The sequence below is a fragment of the Macaca thibetana genome, chromosome 6 (assembly GCF_024542745.1).
Source record: "Macaca thibetana thibetana isolate TM-01 chromosome 6, ASM2454274v1, whole genome shotgun sequence".
Classification (NCBI taxonomy): Eukaryota; Metazoa; Chordata; class Mammalia; order Primates; family Cercopithecidae; genus Macaca; species Macaca thibetana.
The window spans coordinates 128,737,530-128,752,853 of NC_065583.1; the positions used below are offsets into that span (position 1 = coordinate 128,737,530).

At 36.6% G+C, this 15,324-nt stretch overlaps 1 pseudogene; it reads right to left on the reverse strand.

Annotated features, from left to right (window-relative positions):
• Positions 1–10,945: 10,945 nt before the first annotated feature.
• LOC126957813 (uncharacterized) lies at positions 10,946–11,041 on the reverse strand (annotated as a pseudogene).
• Positions 11,042–15,324: the final 4,283 nt, after the last annotated feature.

Consider the following 15,324-nt stretch of genomic DNA (forward strand, 5'->3'; position numbering starts at 1 on the left):
ATCTGTGGTAGTACAGTGGTTAAAAGTACTGAAAATTAATTTAAATAGGCCTGTGTTCAAATTCCAATTCTGACATTTATTAACTGCATAACGTTGGACTGGGTTCTCGAGCATTTCTAAATTTAGTCTTTTTATTTACAAACTATAAAAAGAAATAGCTATGTCAAAGGGGATATTAAAATAATGAAATATATCTAAAGTTTCCTGGTAAAATTCTGAGTTTATTTCAGTGTTCAATAAATGATATTCATTATATGGTCGTTGGCATTTAGAGAAGATTTTAGAAGGATTGCTGCTAAATTTAATTCCCATATAGCACCTCTTATAATCAATTCTTACTGCCATTTCCTCTTTCAAATTTTCTCTGTTTCTGTCTCTATACATACATACACGCATATACATGCAATTTTAAAGTTTACATTTTGAGAAATGTCTGTTCATATCCTTTGCCCACTTTTTGATGGGCTTGTTTGTTTTTTTCTTGTAAATTTGTTTGAGTTCTTTGTAGGTTCTGGATATTAGCCCTTTGTCAGATGAGTAGATTGCAAAAATTTTCTCCCATTCTGTAGGTTGCCTGTTCACTCTGATGGTAGTTTCTTTTGCTGTGCAGAATCTCTTTAGTTTAATTAGATCCCATTTGTCAATTTTGGCTTTTGCTGCTGTTGCTTTTGGTGTTTTAGACATGAAGTCTTTGCCCATGCCTATGTCCTGAATGGTACTACCTACGTTTTCCTCTAGGATTTTTATGGTATTAGGTCTAACATTTAAGTCTCTAATCCATCTTGAATTAATTTTCGTATAAGGAGTAAGGAAAGGATCCAGTTTCAGCTTTCTACTTATGGCTAGCCAATTTTCCCAGCACAATTTATTAAATAGGGAATCCTTTCCCCATTTCTTGTTTCTCTCAGGTTTGTCAAAGATCAGATGGCTGTAGATGTGTGGTATTATTTCTGAGGACTCTGTTCTGTTCCATTGGTCTATATCTCTAGACATTCATATAGCCAACAGACACATGAAAAAATGCTCATCATCACTGGCCATCAGAGAAATGCAAATCAAAACCACAATGAGATACCATCTCACACCAGTTAGAATGGCGATCATTAAAAAGTCAGGAAACAACAGGTGTTGGAGAGGATGTGGAGAAATAGGAACACTTTTACACTGTTGGTGGGATTGTAAACTAGTTCAACCATTATGGAAAACAGTATGGCGATTCCTCAAGGATCTAGAACTAGATCTACCATATGACCCAGCCATCCCATTACTGGGTACATACCCAAAGGATTATAAATTATGCTGCTATAAAGACACATGCACACGTATGTTTATTGCAGCACTATTCACAATAGCAAAGACTTGGAATCAACCCAAATGTCCATCAGTGACAGACTGGATTAAGAAAATGTGGCACATATACACCATGGAATACTATGCAGCCATAAAAAAGGATGAGTTTGTGTCCTTTGTAGGGACATGGATGCAGCTGGAAACCATCATTCTTAGCAAACTATCACAAGAACAGAAAACCAAACACCGCATGTTCTCACTCATAGGTGGGAACTGAACAATGAGATCACTTGGACTCAGGAAGGGGAACATCACACACAGGGGCCTATCATGGGGAGGGGGGAGGGGGGAGGGATTGCATTGGGAGTTATACCTGATGTAAATGACGAGTTGATGGGTGCAGCACAGCAACATGGCACAAGTATACATATGTAACAAACCTGCACGTTATGCACATGTACCCTACAACTTAAAGCATAAATATAATAAATTAATTTTAAAAAAAAGAAAAAAAAATATAAAGTTTACATTTTGGCTTTCATCATGGCAAGATTGTTCTAACAACTTTCTAATGTCATCTTTGGCTTCTCCATCTTTCCTCCCTCTCAAATTCACTTTATGTACTGACTCCTTCAGTTTCCTAAAACACAATTCTCATGGGTTTTTTTTTTAAACTTCAATAATTTTTCTTTGATTACCAGATGAAATTCACTTTTCTCTTGCTATCATTCAATATTCTTAGCGGTAGTCACACCCTCCTACTGCCAGGGATCATCTACTGTCAGTTGTGGTCTTTGTAACTTCAAAGTCACCTGTTTCTTCTGCTTCTTTTTGTGCCACTCTCACTTTGACAAGCTTACCTTTCCTAGCTTCACCCATGCCATGCTCTGTCCGGCTGAGGACATTCCTATAAACTATTTATACTGCCCAGAATTCTCTCTAGCATTCCAGGATTATTATGTCCTCTGAATCCTTGCTGTGCACTTAAGAAAACTGCAAGTTTGTCTGTTTCACCCTATTGCACATAGGTTCTCCAAAGCCAATTTTATCATGAAGTTCAATGTTCAGGATGTATATTACGAAGTTTCCTGTAATCAATACTTGTAGAAGGCAGGCTAAAGAAACAGCATTGGGCCAAGGGAGAAGTCAAGGTGCAAAACAGCCCCAACAACAACTTCTGCTAACCCCACAGGGAACTCCAGAGATAACATGAGTTATCACAATTTTCCTAAATGAGGCTGAAATGGTCTGGCCTTTATAATCTTGCTTCAATCTATCAGTTAATATGAATCCCTGCTCTGAAGGGTGTGAGCTTGACCAAGGTGGTTCTCTGAAGCTTAAGCGGCTTCTGAAAGGCAAATACATGCAGGCTGGGTGCTGAGAGCACTCTCAATAGCTGGGACAAGTATTTTATTGAGGATCTGGGAAGTGCATTCCCTTATACATCACACATCCAAAAAGCAAACCTAGCTAACTGAGCTCAACAACATGATCTGAGTATTCTGTATCTTCTATTGACCAGAACCAATTCACAGTGTCAAAAACAGGGTTCTGTGTCCCATGGTGGAGAGCAGAGACCCCCAACTGTCAGCAATCTGTGTGATGAAGCATGCACAGGGGAATGAGTTTTATTCTAGAAAATGACCTTCTTTATATCGCATGGAGAAGTAGAAGCAGCAGCAAGGTTATCACCAAAGAGCAAACGGCTCCTGTCCATAGCCATGTAGTTTAATATTTGTTTAAATGCCAGAACAAATCCTGCAAAGTTTAGGGACATAAATCAGAAGTGCATTTTTCTTATGAACTCTGCCTTTGCCCTAACAGACCCCTGATAAGACAACTTATCACCTCAAAATATCACACAATTACATTTCTCCCTCCAGAATACTATTACTAATGACAATTTCAAATAGCTTTTTGAGAGCCTTAACCTTTTCAAGGGTACTCATCACACAGATCTCTCAATAGTTTGAACTTCTGTATTCTCTCTGAGTTGTAATATTTTATGGTGACATTTTCCGTCAGACAATTAAGTGTATTTATCTGAAACTGAATTCATGCATAGAGAACATCAGCCCTCTACTCAAAAACTCCACTGGCTGTTCACTTATTTTAACATCTCTTTCAAAATGTATTTTCAAATGCTTAAAAAAAAAACCTTCACATCTAATATATGAGATTTATCATTCTGCAATCAAATAATATCAGATGGTTGTAGTCAGTATCAATGATTTATTGTTTTGTCGTTATGACTTCTCAATCCAAAAAATTCAATAAATGTTTATTTGTGACAAGGGACTATAGCGGACACACTGGGGTATACACATATAAACACAATACAGACCTTGGATATTTATTGAATTGATTTGTGGAAGCAAATTCTGAGTTTGTAAGAGAAATAAGATATGTAGAACACGTTTATGATTCAATAAGAATGCTAGTCCTGTTGACTCAGGGCTTGGTAAAGGCTTCATGTTGAAGATAGCATTAAAGTTTGACCTTAAAGATGGGGTAGTGATTATGTATTTATGTACATCTATATTTAAATTTTATAGATAAATATGTTGCTGATTTGGTACTCAGCAAAGACTCAGAGTTACAGTCATCTCTTCTTTCCTTTATTATGATCATAGTTTATTTTATGATCATAACTCTACTTCTCCTATTATGGGTCACATGTGTTTGGATTCTATATACAAGGTTACGTTTTTATTTCTAGATGGCAACAGATTTAAGATTCAACCCAGGAGTGGATATCTTACTCAGTTTATTAACCTCTCTGCACAGGAGATTGGGTATGTGACTTTCAGTGAGCCTGAGCTCAACTTACTTGCAAATAGTTGTCTCCCTCCTGCAATGTACTCTAACATTTATCAGAAAATTGAGGTTTATTAGAAAAAAATGAAGTTTTCATATTATATTCTAAGTTGAAAGTCAACACTTGATTAGAACATAAATAGCTAATTTCCCAAAATGCAACAATGGAATAAGAAATCAGGTGCATAATCATTAATCACCAATGATTCTCTTTAGTCACCTTTCTTGAGTTATAGATTTTAATTCTTTAAACTTCTAAGTTGGAATATGAATAACATCTGAAATATGCCCAAAATATGCTCAGTGCCTTCTAATTGTAGAGTGATTTTCCACATAATATCTCTTCAACCTCACAATGAATAGGTAAAAATATGGTATTCTCTTAATTTTACATATGAGAAAAGGGAGACGTTGAAAAGTCATGTGAAAATTCATTGTCAAATAGCAAGTTGAGTGTGACGCATGGACTGGGAACCTGATCTGTAGCTTCATTTTCAGTGTGCTTCAGTAGTTTTTAGATGCAAAAATCAACCAATTTTCCTCTCACTTTTGAGTAACAATATCTGGTGAATCATCTCAGAAGAGGAGCATTTTCGTAACTCTCACCTGAATGAACTATTGTTTAAATGCTATTAGTTATTGGCAATGGGCCTGAACTGAAGTGCTGACATATGGGAATAGAAAACCTTTTTGCTCCTTGCAGAAAACATTTATTTTTCCTGGCAGCATATCTTCAAGGTAGCTGCTGGATGGTGTTAATAAGCTCAGAAGGAAGGATCTAGAAGGGTGACAAATGTAGGTGTGAAATCCAGCTGCTTCTGATGTGAAATAAGACCCATAGGTACCAAAGAGCTCTGAACCGAGAGAGAGCACTGTGAGTCACGGCATTTACTAAAACACAGCTGAAGTTACCTGGGGGGTACTAGGTGAAACATGCCAGTTTAACTTCTGCAGTTTTCAATGTGACTCTTTTCTTATTTTAAAGTAAAAAGGACAAAAAGTTGGCAAGTTCATAGAAAAACTTTCAGGCCATATTTTTGACAATTCCACATGAAAAAAATATTAAATTCAAATCCAAAGTTATTATAAAGGCTTCACTGTCTTCATGAGAACTACATGGAGAAAATAAATTACAAAGGAAACAGGAGTTTAGGAAAAGTGATATTGTGCATATAAACATTTTAGAGGTCTGAGGTAACCCAAAATTTATTTCTGAAAGGATAAATTGCAAGTTCCATCTTAGGATACAGTGAGTGGGAAAAAAGATGATTGAAGAACTATAAAACAGGATTTATGTAGAAGATAAATGTATTTGAATAATTTAATTGGAGAAAGACCTGGCTAAGGATGACAACAACTTTCAAGTAGGTTGAATATTTCTCAGATGATGGTAATCATTTATTTCTCAATTTTCCTGAATCAAGAACAATTTATACAATTTTAAATGATAGTGCAAGGATTATAGTAGGATGTAAAAACGAACATTTAAAAATTTAGCTAACATGTATTGAATGCCTAGAATTTTGTATATTCTCTGATAAATATTGGGGTTATAATTATGAATGTTTGGCCGGGCGCGGTGGCTCAAGCCTGTAATCCCAGCACTTTGGGAGGCCGAGACGGGCGGATCACGAGGTCAGGAGATCGAGACCATCCTGGGTAACACAGTGAAACCCCGTCTCTACTAAAAATACAAAAACTTAGCCGGGCGAGGTGGCAGGTGCCTGTAGTCCCAGCTACTCGGGAGGCTGAGGCAGGAGAATGGCGTGAACCCGGGAGGCGGAGCTTGCAGTGAGCTGAGATCCGGCCACTGCACTCCAGCCTGGGTGACAGAGCGAGATTCCGTCTCAAAAAAAAAAAAAAAAAAAAAAAAAAATTATGAATGTTTGGGTTAAACTGTATCCCCCAAAAAGTTATGTTGGAGTCTTAATTGTGAGTATCTGTGAATGTGACCTTATTTGGAAATAGAGTTTTTACAGATGTAATCAAGTTAAGATGAAATCATTAGGGTAAGCCCTTATCCAATAGGAATGGTGTCCTCATAAGCAAAGGGAAATGTGGACATAGACGCACAGAGAGAGGAGAATGCCACGTGAAGACACAGAGATACTCATAGAAAGAAGACGATGTAGAGACATCACCTCATCCACAGGGAGGACAGCCATGTGAAGATGGGGACAGAAATTGGAATTATGCTGCAGCGAGCCTTGGCTGCCGGAAGCTGGAAGAAGCAGTGAAAATCTTTCTCTAGATTCTTCATAGAATACATGGCCTGGCCAAAACCTTCAGTTTGGACTGCTAGCCTCGAGAACTGTGAGACAATAAATGTCTATTGTTTTAAGCCACCCAATTTGTAGTACCTTGTTGCAGTAGCCCTAGCAAATGAACACACTATGTAGACATTATTTTTGGCTCTGAGAAATGCGAAGCCTAGTGGGTAAATGGGAAATGGTGTATTTTTAGTCCAGTGTGTCTATAATACCTCCACGTTACATGCAAAATCCTGATTTTCCATCAGATTCATCTCACATACTACTACTACTTTCTCTTTATGATCCTTTTGATTCTCACATAATTTAAAATTGACTTATTGAAACAGTGTGTATCCTTTTGAATTGCAAAGATGCATTTTGATGTTAACTCCTCAAATATCTCCTGTGAGCCCAAACAGTATTTGGCACAATTCATTGAATAAGGAAGAAATGAATGATAAAGGTGATATTTAAATGGAGATCACATTCAGTGAAATGGAATTCCCTTACACTCTGTATGAAAAACCATCTATAATGTACAAACTACATGCTTACTTACTTTTTATTAAATTCAGTGTGATAAGTGCTATAATTAGCATATGGACAAGACAGGAACATAGAGGTTGAAATAATTAACTTGGACTAGAGGAGTCAATAAAGAGGGGCTTAAGATGTTTCTGAATTTCTGTTCTGAGAAATATTATAAAGTGCTGTCCATAAAAATGAGAGATGTAATATCACCCCAGCATTTCCCTTTGAGTTCAAGGAAGGCAAATTTTGTTAATGTGTCAACTATAGTTTTTGAGGCTAATATCAGAAAAATCTGTAGTTGTTGTTGTTGTTTTTGAGATGAAGTCTCACACCGTCACCCAGGCTGGAGTGCAGTAGCATGATCTCGGCTCACTGTGACCTCCATCTCCCGGGTTCAAGCAATTCTCCTGCCTCAGCCTCCCCAGTAGCTGGGATTACAGGCGTGTGCCACCAGGTCAGCTTTTTTTTTTTTTTTTTTTTTTTTTTTTTTTTTTTGCATTTTGGGATGCCGAGGCAGGCAGATCATTTGACTGTGGCCCTCTTTGCATCTTAGATGCAGAATATACTGATTTACAGGATTGTCCACTGTAGTACACAATTTATATTTGTAATGAGTTCTAAGCACCAAATCTTCACTTGACCTCAAGAAGAGTGAGATGATGCTTTAAGGTAAGCAACTGTGGATAGCAGTTTTCAGTTTTCCTTTCTAAATCGTAGAGAACTAAAATAATCCTTAGAGAAGAATAGAGTCTCTTTTAGTTTTTTATTTTTATTTTACTTTTTTTCAGTTACACTAAAGTATAACTAAAAACTAAAAAAGTATATAGTATCCAAAATATGTAAGGAATTTATACAACTCAATAGCAAAAAACAAACAAGAAACCCTCAACCCAACCAAAAAACAAATAGTCCAATTCAAAAATGAACAATGAACCTGAATAGACATTTTTCCAAAGAAGACATAGAAATGGCCAACAGGTATATAAAAAGAGAGTTTTTTTGTAAATAGCTGTTCTCCTGGGCCTGCAATTTATGTTCAAAATTTTACCCATCACAGTTCTCATTTTAAAGACAAGATGCCTAGAATGCTAATTAGTTCATTCAATTACCTCCTCTTCTTTATAGCAGTCTGGCAAGGTCATTCACCATCCTCAAGGTGGTGTGGACCTTTCATTTCAGCCGACTAAACTTGAACCTCAGGTGGGACGGAGTGAGCATCTTTCTCCTTGTTATCTTTCTCTGTGCCAGGAACGGTTCCCACTTCCTACTGAGATAAAACTTAGTCCCTCTTACACCTCTACTTCGTGGGCTCTTACTGCCTCTTGTCATGGGCATCTTAGTCACTACAGTGGTCACTGCTGCCATTGGTAAGAAGTAATTGCTCAACTCTTTTTACCTCAGATTTCCACATTTCCATCTGCTTCTGTCCCAGGGACAGACATACTCCCCAGAAGGTGGAAGTGATTATCTGATATCCTACACAAAAGTTTCCGGAACTACATTAGATGAAGAGGTGACAACAGTAAAGATATACAGGGCATTGTGGTGAACAATTTCTTCCCTACTGGCGGATTGCCAGCTCTTCTAAATATTAAGCAGTTTATAATCTTCTGAATCCTCCAAACCGTTCTGAATTTTTGCGCTCTAGCTAACTTTCTGTTATTTGGGTTTGTCCAATGCTTTCTATTAATTTAAAGAGTAATTTTATTTTGACTTCTGCTTATATGCGATTTCACAGCCACTTATCTTTCATCTTTTATAAACAAATTTTAATTTGAGAAAATAGTAATTGATGAAAATGGATGGAGGAGCAAATGTGGAAATCCAGAAACTGGCCCAGATGTATGACAGGTGGCTGAGAAAAGCCAGACTGAAATTGAAAAGAGGATACAGATAATCCACAGAGATAAATAAGAAATTTTAGAATAAGAGAAAATTTAGTCTTTGAAACCATTTCCAGGAATAATATTAATAATATTTTACTTGTATATAACTTATAAAATGTTTTGCATGGTTATATCATTTGACATCTAGGATAATACTATAAGACAGTCATTATTCTCATTTTAAAATGAAGAAATCAAGGACAAAAGAGTCAAAGTGATTTACCAAAATTCACAGGACTAAAATTGTCCCATGACAATGACTTAAACGCAAGTCATCTGATTTCAAGGATGTGCTTATATCTTTACAGCCCAGTGATGAAATAAGCACCATGTGATCATATCTATAATGTTGAAATTGAAGTGAAAAAAAATGCATTCTGGCTTCCTAGTGACTTGCACTGGATAGTTTAGTTTTCAAAGCTGCATACCACCTACTCCTTGATACTACACAAATATGTCAGCTGTTTAAGCATTCTAAATGGTTAAAAAAAACCCTAAAGCCCCATAAATGGAAAAGTCTCCTTTATCTAGGGGCCTTGTGTATTCTGTGTTGTGCTAGACACATACATTTCAACAGCCATAGTTATGTTTTAACCAAACCCTAAGAGAAGACAAAGTCATGGCAAAGGTGAAAGATTGGTGCTGGGAGTAGTTGGACAGTACACCCCACTAGGCAATCATATCAGTACTATTTATCTCATTCCTAATGGATTGTTCTTATGCATGTTTGTATACATGCCTGTGAATTTATGCATATGAGAAGCTGAGGGAAACACTTTGTTCACAAATGCATAATGATTGTATAGAATCTCTGAGGTGGAAGAAACCTTGGAGATCATGAAATAATACAGATTAGAGACTTTCCTCCTTTCAAAGACAAACCATTTTAAAAATAGTCTAATTGTTGGAAATGGCATCTCTATACTAAGTTTAAAATCTATCTCTGTATAACCCAATTGTCCCAGTTTGGCCCTAGAGGGCTTTACACTCTGTTGACAATTCTTCAAATATGTGAAGATTTTTATCATTCATTGTCCCTTATAAGCCTTGTCTTCCTCAAGGAAAATATTTATAGTTCTTTCAATCATTTCACATATGAAATAACTGCCCTTATATTTATGTACTCCATATTGTTGCAGACCCCTTCAAATGTGGCATTTATCCCAATGACAACCACACAGACGTGGTGAGATGCAACATTTAGTAGAAGGATGACTTGCCTTATTTAAATGGATTTAGCTCTTGGGAGAGCTATGCCTCAGTGCTAATGCTTATTGGATTTATTCTTAAGGGAATCTATATCCTTAGTATGTGAGCTGCTAAGTCATTTTATACTTGCACAGTACTTTTGAGCTTAAAGTCACTTTCCATTTAATATATTTAAATTTCAGCTTACGATTTTAATCTGCCCAGATTTTCTGTAATTTCACTTCTCTTATCTTGTGAAGGCCCTTCCCTGCTCACATTTGTGTCATCCACAAAATTGATGGGAACATATTTTCTATCTTTGCTTTTTGTGGTACATGAGGTAGTACCCAAGTAAAGCCTTTCTTGGGCTTACTTCAAGAAATAACCATGGAAGGTTGCAATCAATATATGAATCAGAGCTTCACAGGTACTACTGTTTAAGCAACATCAAATCCACCTTATGGTACTGTCTTCTGGACCAAATTCTCTATTCATTTTACCAGTTAGTGTGCCAGTGCCTTTGTCTAACACTAACCACTCTCCTATTCTTTGATAATGTAATGGTCATACTCTTTTAAAATGTGGCAGTTTCATTTAGTAATATGTTTTTTTAGCTAGAAAGTATATTTCCCAGCCTCCTTTGTAATTTGTGTGGCCATGTTACTATGTCTGGTCAGTGTGACGAGAGTCAAATAATCTATGTATTTTCCTTCTCTTCCCACTTACTGGGAGATGACAAGTGAAGCAGTTCCCTTGGACCTGAGGGAAGCCGCATGTCAATTATGGAAGTTTCTATTGCCTTCTACTGTCTATTTTCACATTTTTAGGCAACTTTAATACAGCTGCTTATATCACATATAGCAGGCGAAAGAGAAGAATTATCAAGTGTTTGATACGTGTACTATTTATCTTCCAATTTAGCAATTTTATTGATCAATAATAATTTATGCCAATAGATACTTCTTTTTTCCCCTAAGTTCACATCAGATGGATCAACATCATAACAAGGTTGGAGGAAAGCACATCTCACAATAAATGTGAAAACCCAATGATCCTGTTTATGAACTACAAAAGGATCAATAGGTACTTCTCTTACATGTGGATACTTTAAGAAAGTGTTATCTATCAGTCATTCATAATCTGATGTATAGGAGTATAATCATAGAATATAATAAACATATTGTTGACAATAACAGAACTCAGAATAATCAGAATTTAGACTGTCGATGAGTTGGATGAGTGGCAGATATTTAGTTTTGGAGAATGGAGTACTTGTTAAGAGTGTTGTTAGGTGAAAATAGTAGATTTGTATAGCTGTAAATAGGCCACTATCAGGGCCCTGTGTGATTGAATGAAAAATACAAAGGCAAAGTTCAGAAAAATAGCATTAGCAGGACCAAAAGTTAACTCTGGCTCTTTTGCAGTTTTGATCAGAGATCTACTTGTATGCATTGCATTTTTGGATCACACTCTACATATAGGGAAACATAGTCACCAAGGCCTATTTTTGGCTTTTTGTGGCACAAGGTGTAGTGCCTAATGAGAGCCATAAGGAAAATCTTGCAGGCTAGAAACATTAGTCAACCCCAACTCAGCCCAGGCCCTTTGTCTAGTAGACATACAGTGCTGTCTACTCTATACTAGAATTTACAGTTTGAATTTAAAGAAGGATAAGGGGGGGCGGGGGAAGCCAGAATAAGAACAAAAACAATGAACAGTGGGAGGGAATATTTACCAGACACTGCTATTGGAAGGAAATTCACTTTATTTTGTTTATATGACTCCTCACCTTGATTCTACTTCTCTCACTTCTCTTCTCTATATTAATAGAGATAGGCCTTTCAGGTTTCTCTTTTTAGTGACGTATGAAACTTATTATGATGAATGTTAATGAAAAAGTTGTTGCTTGAAGTGTTGAAGTTATTTTAGTGTTCTTCTCACAATGAATGCTATTTTTCAATAGAAAGAGAATGTGCAGTTATGAAATTAGAATAAGCAAGCAAACAATGCCATTTTATCCTAATAATGACATGTAATTTATTACCATGCTAAAAGTCACCAGTATCAACACATCACTTTGAAAGAATGAAGGTGCATGATTGAACTAGACGCAAAATAAATTTTACATGAAATATTGGATTTTCCTCCCCACATCCCCATTTGCCCTCTGTCTTTCCTGAAAGCATCTGCTGTTGAAAGAGCTTGCCAAAAATGTCACTGCCAGATTTTGCTGGACATGGGCTCTGATCATTTCCAAATGACAGAAAATCAGCTGTGGGATTTAGGCTCTAAGTAATCATTAACCATAGGCCCTGCATTGACTGGGTGGAAAATATAATGTTCTTAATCTGCCTGATCTGAAAGGTCAAGCTGTGCCACATGCTGCCTGCTCCCAAGGATTCAATACCAGTCACAACGACTGCAACAATAAAACAGCTTTTCCCTAAAAGATAACACATTCTGTTCCCGGTGGTTAGAAGTACAAGCATCCATGTACATATTCTTCATGTTAGAGTTAAGGTATCAATAGTACTTTTTTCATAGAGATGAAAACCATGGGGAAAGACTCAAACATTAGCTTTATGAAATAAAAGAAATGATGGTGTTGGCATCAGTCGGTACAGAAGTCACAATTTTCTTTTTTTTTCTTTTTATTTTTTTTTTTCTGTCTCTTCTAATTGAATGTCTACCTTTGTAAGATATTCATGTATTCTCCAGGTGAAAAGGTTGCCTAAATTCTTCCCAATATATCCTTCAAACATTTATTAAACCGATGGTATTCAAAGACCAGAATTTACTTAAAACTTGTATTTCAATAGCTATTGCTGTCAAAGTATCTAAGTGCCTGGTTCTTTTGTTGGAATTCAGATATTTGTCATTATAGATGTAATGAATCAGGACTTCTGGCTTGTAGTTCAGGCTGTGAGGAGCTTAGGAGTCACAACCTCGTCCTAACAAGAAGCAGAAAGCTGAACAAACTGAAAAATTAACAACTCGTCTTAGATCTGTCAGGGAAGTGAGGACACAGGGTGAACTGTTACCCTTAAAATGGAAGAAACAGAAAGGTGGCTGCAGAGAATCACAACTTTCCACAGCGGAAGGCCGTGAGTAGAATCTTCCACAGGAACCAAAGCTGGGGTAGGAAAACCTGAAGTGTAATTGAAAAATTACCCTGGAGGCTCCGTGTAGACAAATCTAAGAGATAAAAACACTAGGGGAACTCAGGGGAGTGTGTGTGTGTGTGTGTGTGTGTGTGTGTATGTGTGTGTGCGTGTGTGAGAGAGACTGTGTGTGTGTGTGTGTGAGAGAGAGAGAGAGAGAGAGAGAGAGAGAGAGAGAGAAACTTTGTGAGTTGTATTTCCAGGAGCTCTATCAGGTCCTCACAGTGAAGAGCAGAGAAAAATTCCCTTGTGCTTCTGGCATGGGGAGTAGAAAAGAAACCACTTTGAAATACATCAGAGCATCCTGTTCTTCTTAACAAGCCCTGTCCTCAGGAGAAACTATTTTATCAGAGCCTAACATAGGGCAGGGAAATCCAACTTCCAGCCAGCCCCCACTAGGCATGTCCCACCTGAAGCAAGATGAAGACTGAGAAGGGGTACAGGCTCCACAAAAAAGCTGAGACCGAATCTTAGGACTATAGATTGCGTCTCCTTCCCTGACATCTTACCACTAAATTACTAAAGGCCATTTGCTGCAGTTCCTTTTAACCAGTACTTCGTGCCCACCTTTGGCAAAAGATTATAACGCATTATAAACACATAGAAGAAACTGAAAAAGCATCAGAATCTGAGTCAGATATGGCAGTCATATAGGAATTATTGGACCAGGATATTCTTTAGAAAAGCTATGATTAAATATGCTAAGGGCTTTAATGGAAAAAGTAGACAACATGCAAGAACACATAGATAATGTCAGCAGAGAGATGGAAATTCTAAGAAAGGATCGCCTATACACATATTCCTTGTATCTAAAATAAAAGTTGAAATTACAAAAAGAAAACAAAATGCTAGAGATAGAATAAAAATGTAACAAGATGAAGAATGCCTTTGATGGGCTCATTAGTATATTGGACATGGCTGAGGGAAGAATCTCTGAGCTAAAGGATATGACAATAGAAACCTCCAAAACTGAAAGGCAAAGTGAAAAAACAAGAACAGAATATGAGCTGAATGGAACATGAATGGAAACAAGAACTGTGGAACAACTACAAATGATGTAATGAGAGAAAACGAGAAAGGAACGGAAACAATATTTGAAGGAATAATGACTGAGACTTTCCCCAGTTTAATGTCAGGCACCAAACACAGATGCAGGAAACTCAGAGAACACAAAGCAGGATAAATCAAACAAACAAACAAAAAACAAAACAAAATCCAAAGAGCAAAAATCCTCAACCACCTAGACTTATTATATTCAAGCTTTAGAAAAATCAAAGATAAATTAAAAAAAAAAAAAACCTGAAAGAAGTCAGGGAGAAAAATACCTTAACTAAAGAGAAACAAAGATAAGAATTATATCTGACTATGCAGAAACCATGCAAGCAAGAAGAGAATGCAATGCAACATTTAACGTGGTGAGAGAGAAAACTACCAACCTAAAGTTAGGTACTCTGAAAAATTACTCTTTAAAAGTGAAAGAGAAATAAGGATTATGTCAGACAAAGATTGAGGGAATTTTTTGCCAGTAGAGCTGCCTTGGAAGAAATATTAAACAGACTTATTCAAAGAGAAGGAAAATGATATGTCAGAAACTTGTATCTATGTGAAGAAAGGAAGATCACCAAAGAATGAATAAGTGAAAATAAATGAAAACTTTTATCTTTTTTTCTTAACTAATCTAACAGAAAACAGTTTGCTTCAAATATAACACTGTATTTGATTATGCATGCAAACATGTATGTAATATATAACATATATATTCAAGTGAAATAAATACCAGCAAAGATACAAGAGATAAGAGTGATAAATGTAGAATATTTTATTATTATAGGTTACTTGAACAACTCATGAAGTAGTATAGTGTTATTTGAAACTGGAAATGTATTAGTTATAAATGTGATAGGGAAGTCACTAAAAAGAAAATAAAATCATATGAAATGTTCAATTAAAATAACAGAAGAGCCTGGGAAACCAACAGAGAACCTGTCTCTACAAAAAATTTAAAAACTTAGCCAGGTGTGGTGGTGTACGCCTGTAGTCCCAGCTACTTGGGAGGCTGAAGTGGAAGGATCACTTGAGCCCAGGAGTTCAAGACTGCAGTGAGCTGTGATCATGCCACTGTACTCCAGTCTAGGCGAGAGAGTGAGGCCCTCTCTGGGAAAAAAAAAAAAAAAAAAAAGCAAAAGTCAGAAAAAGTGT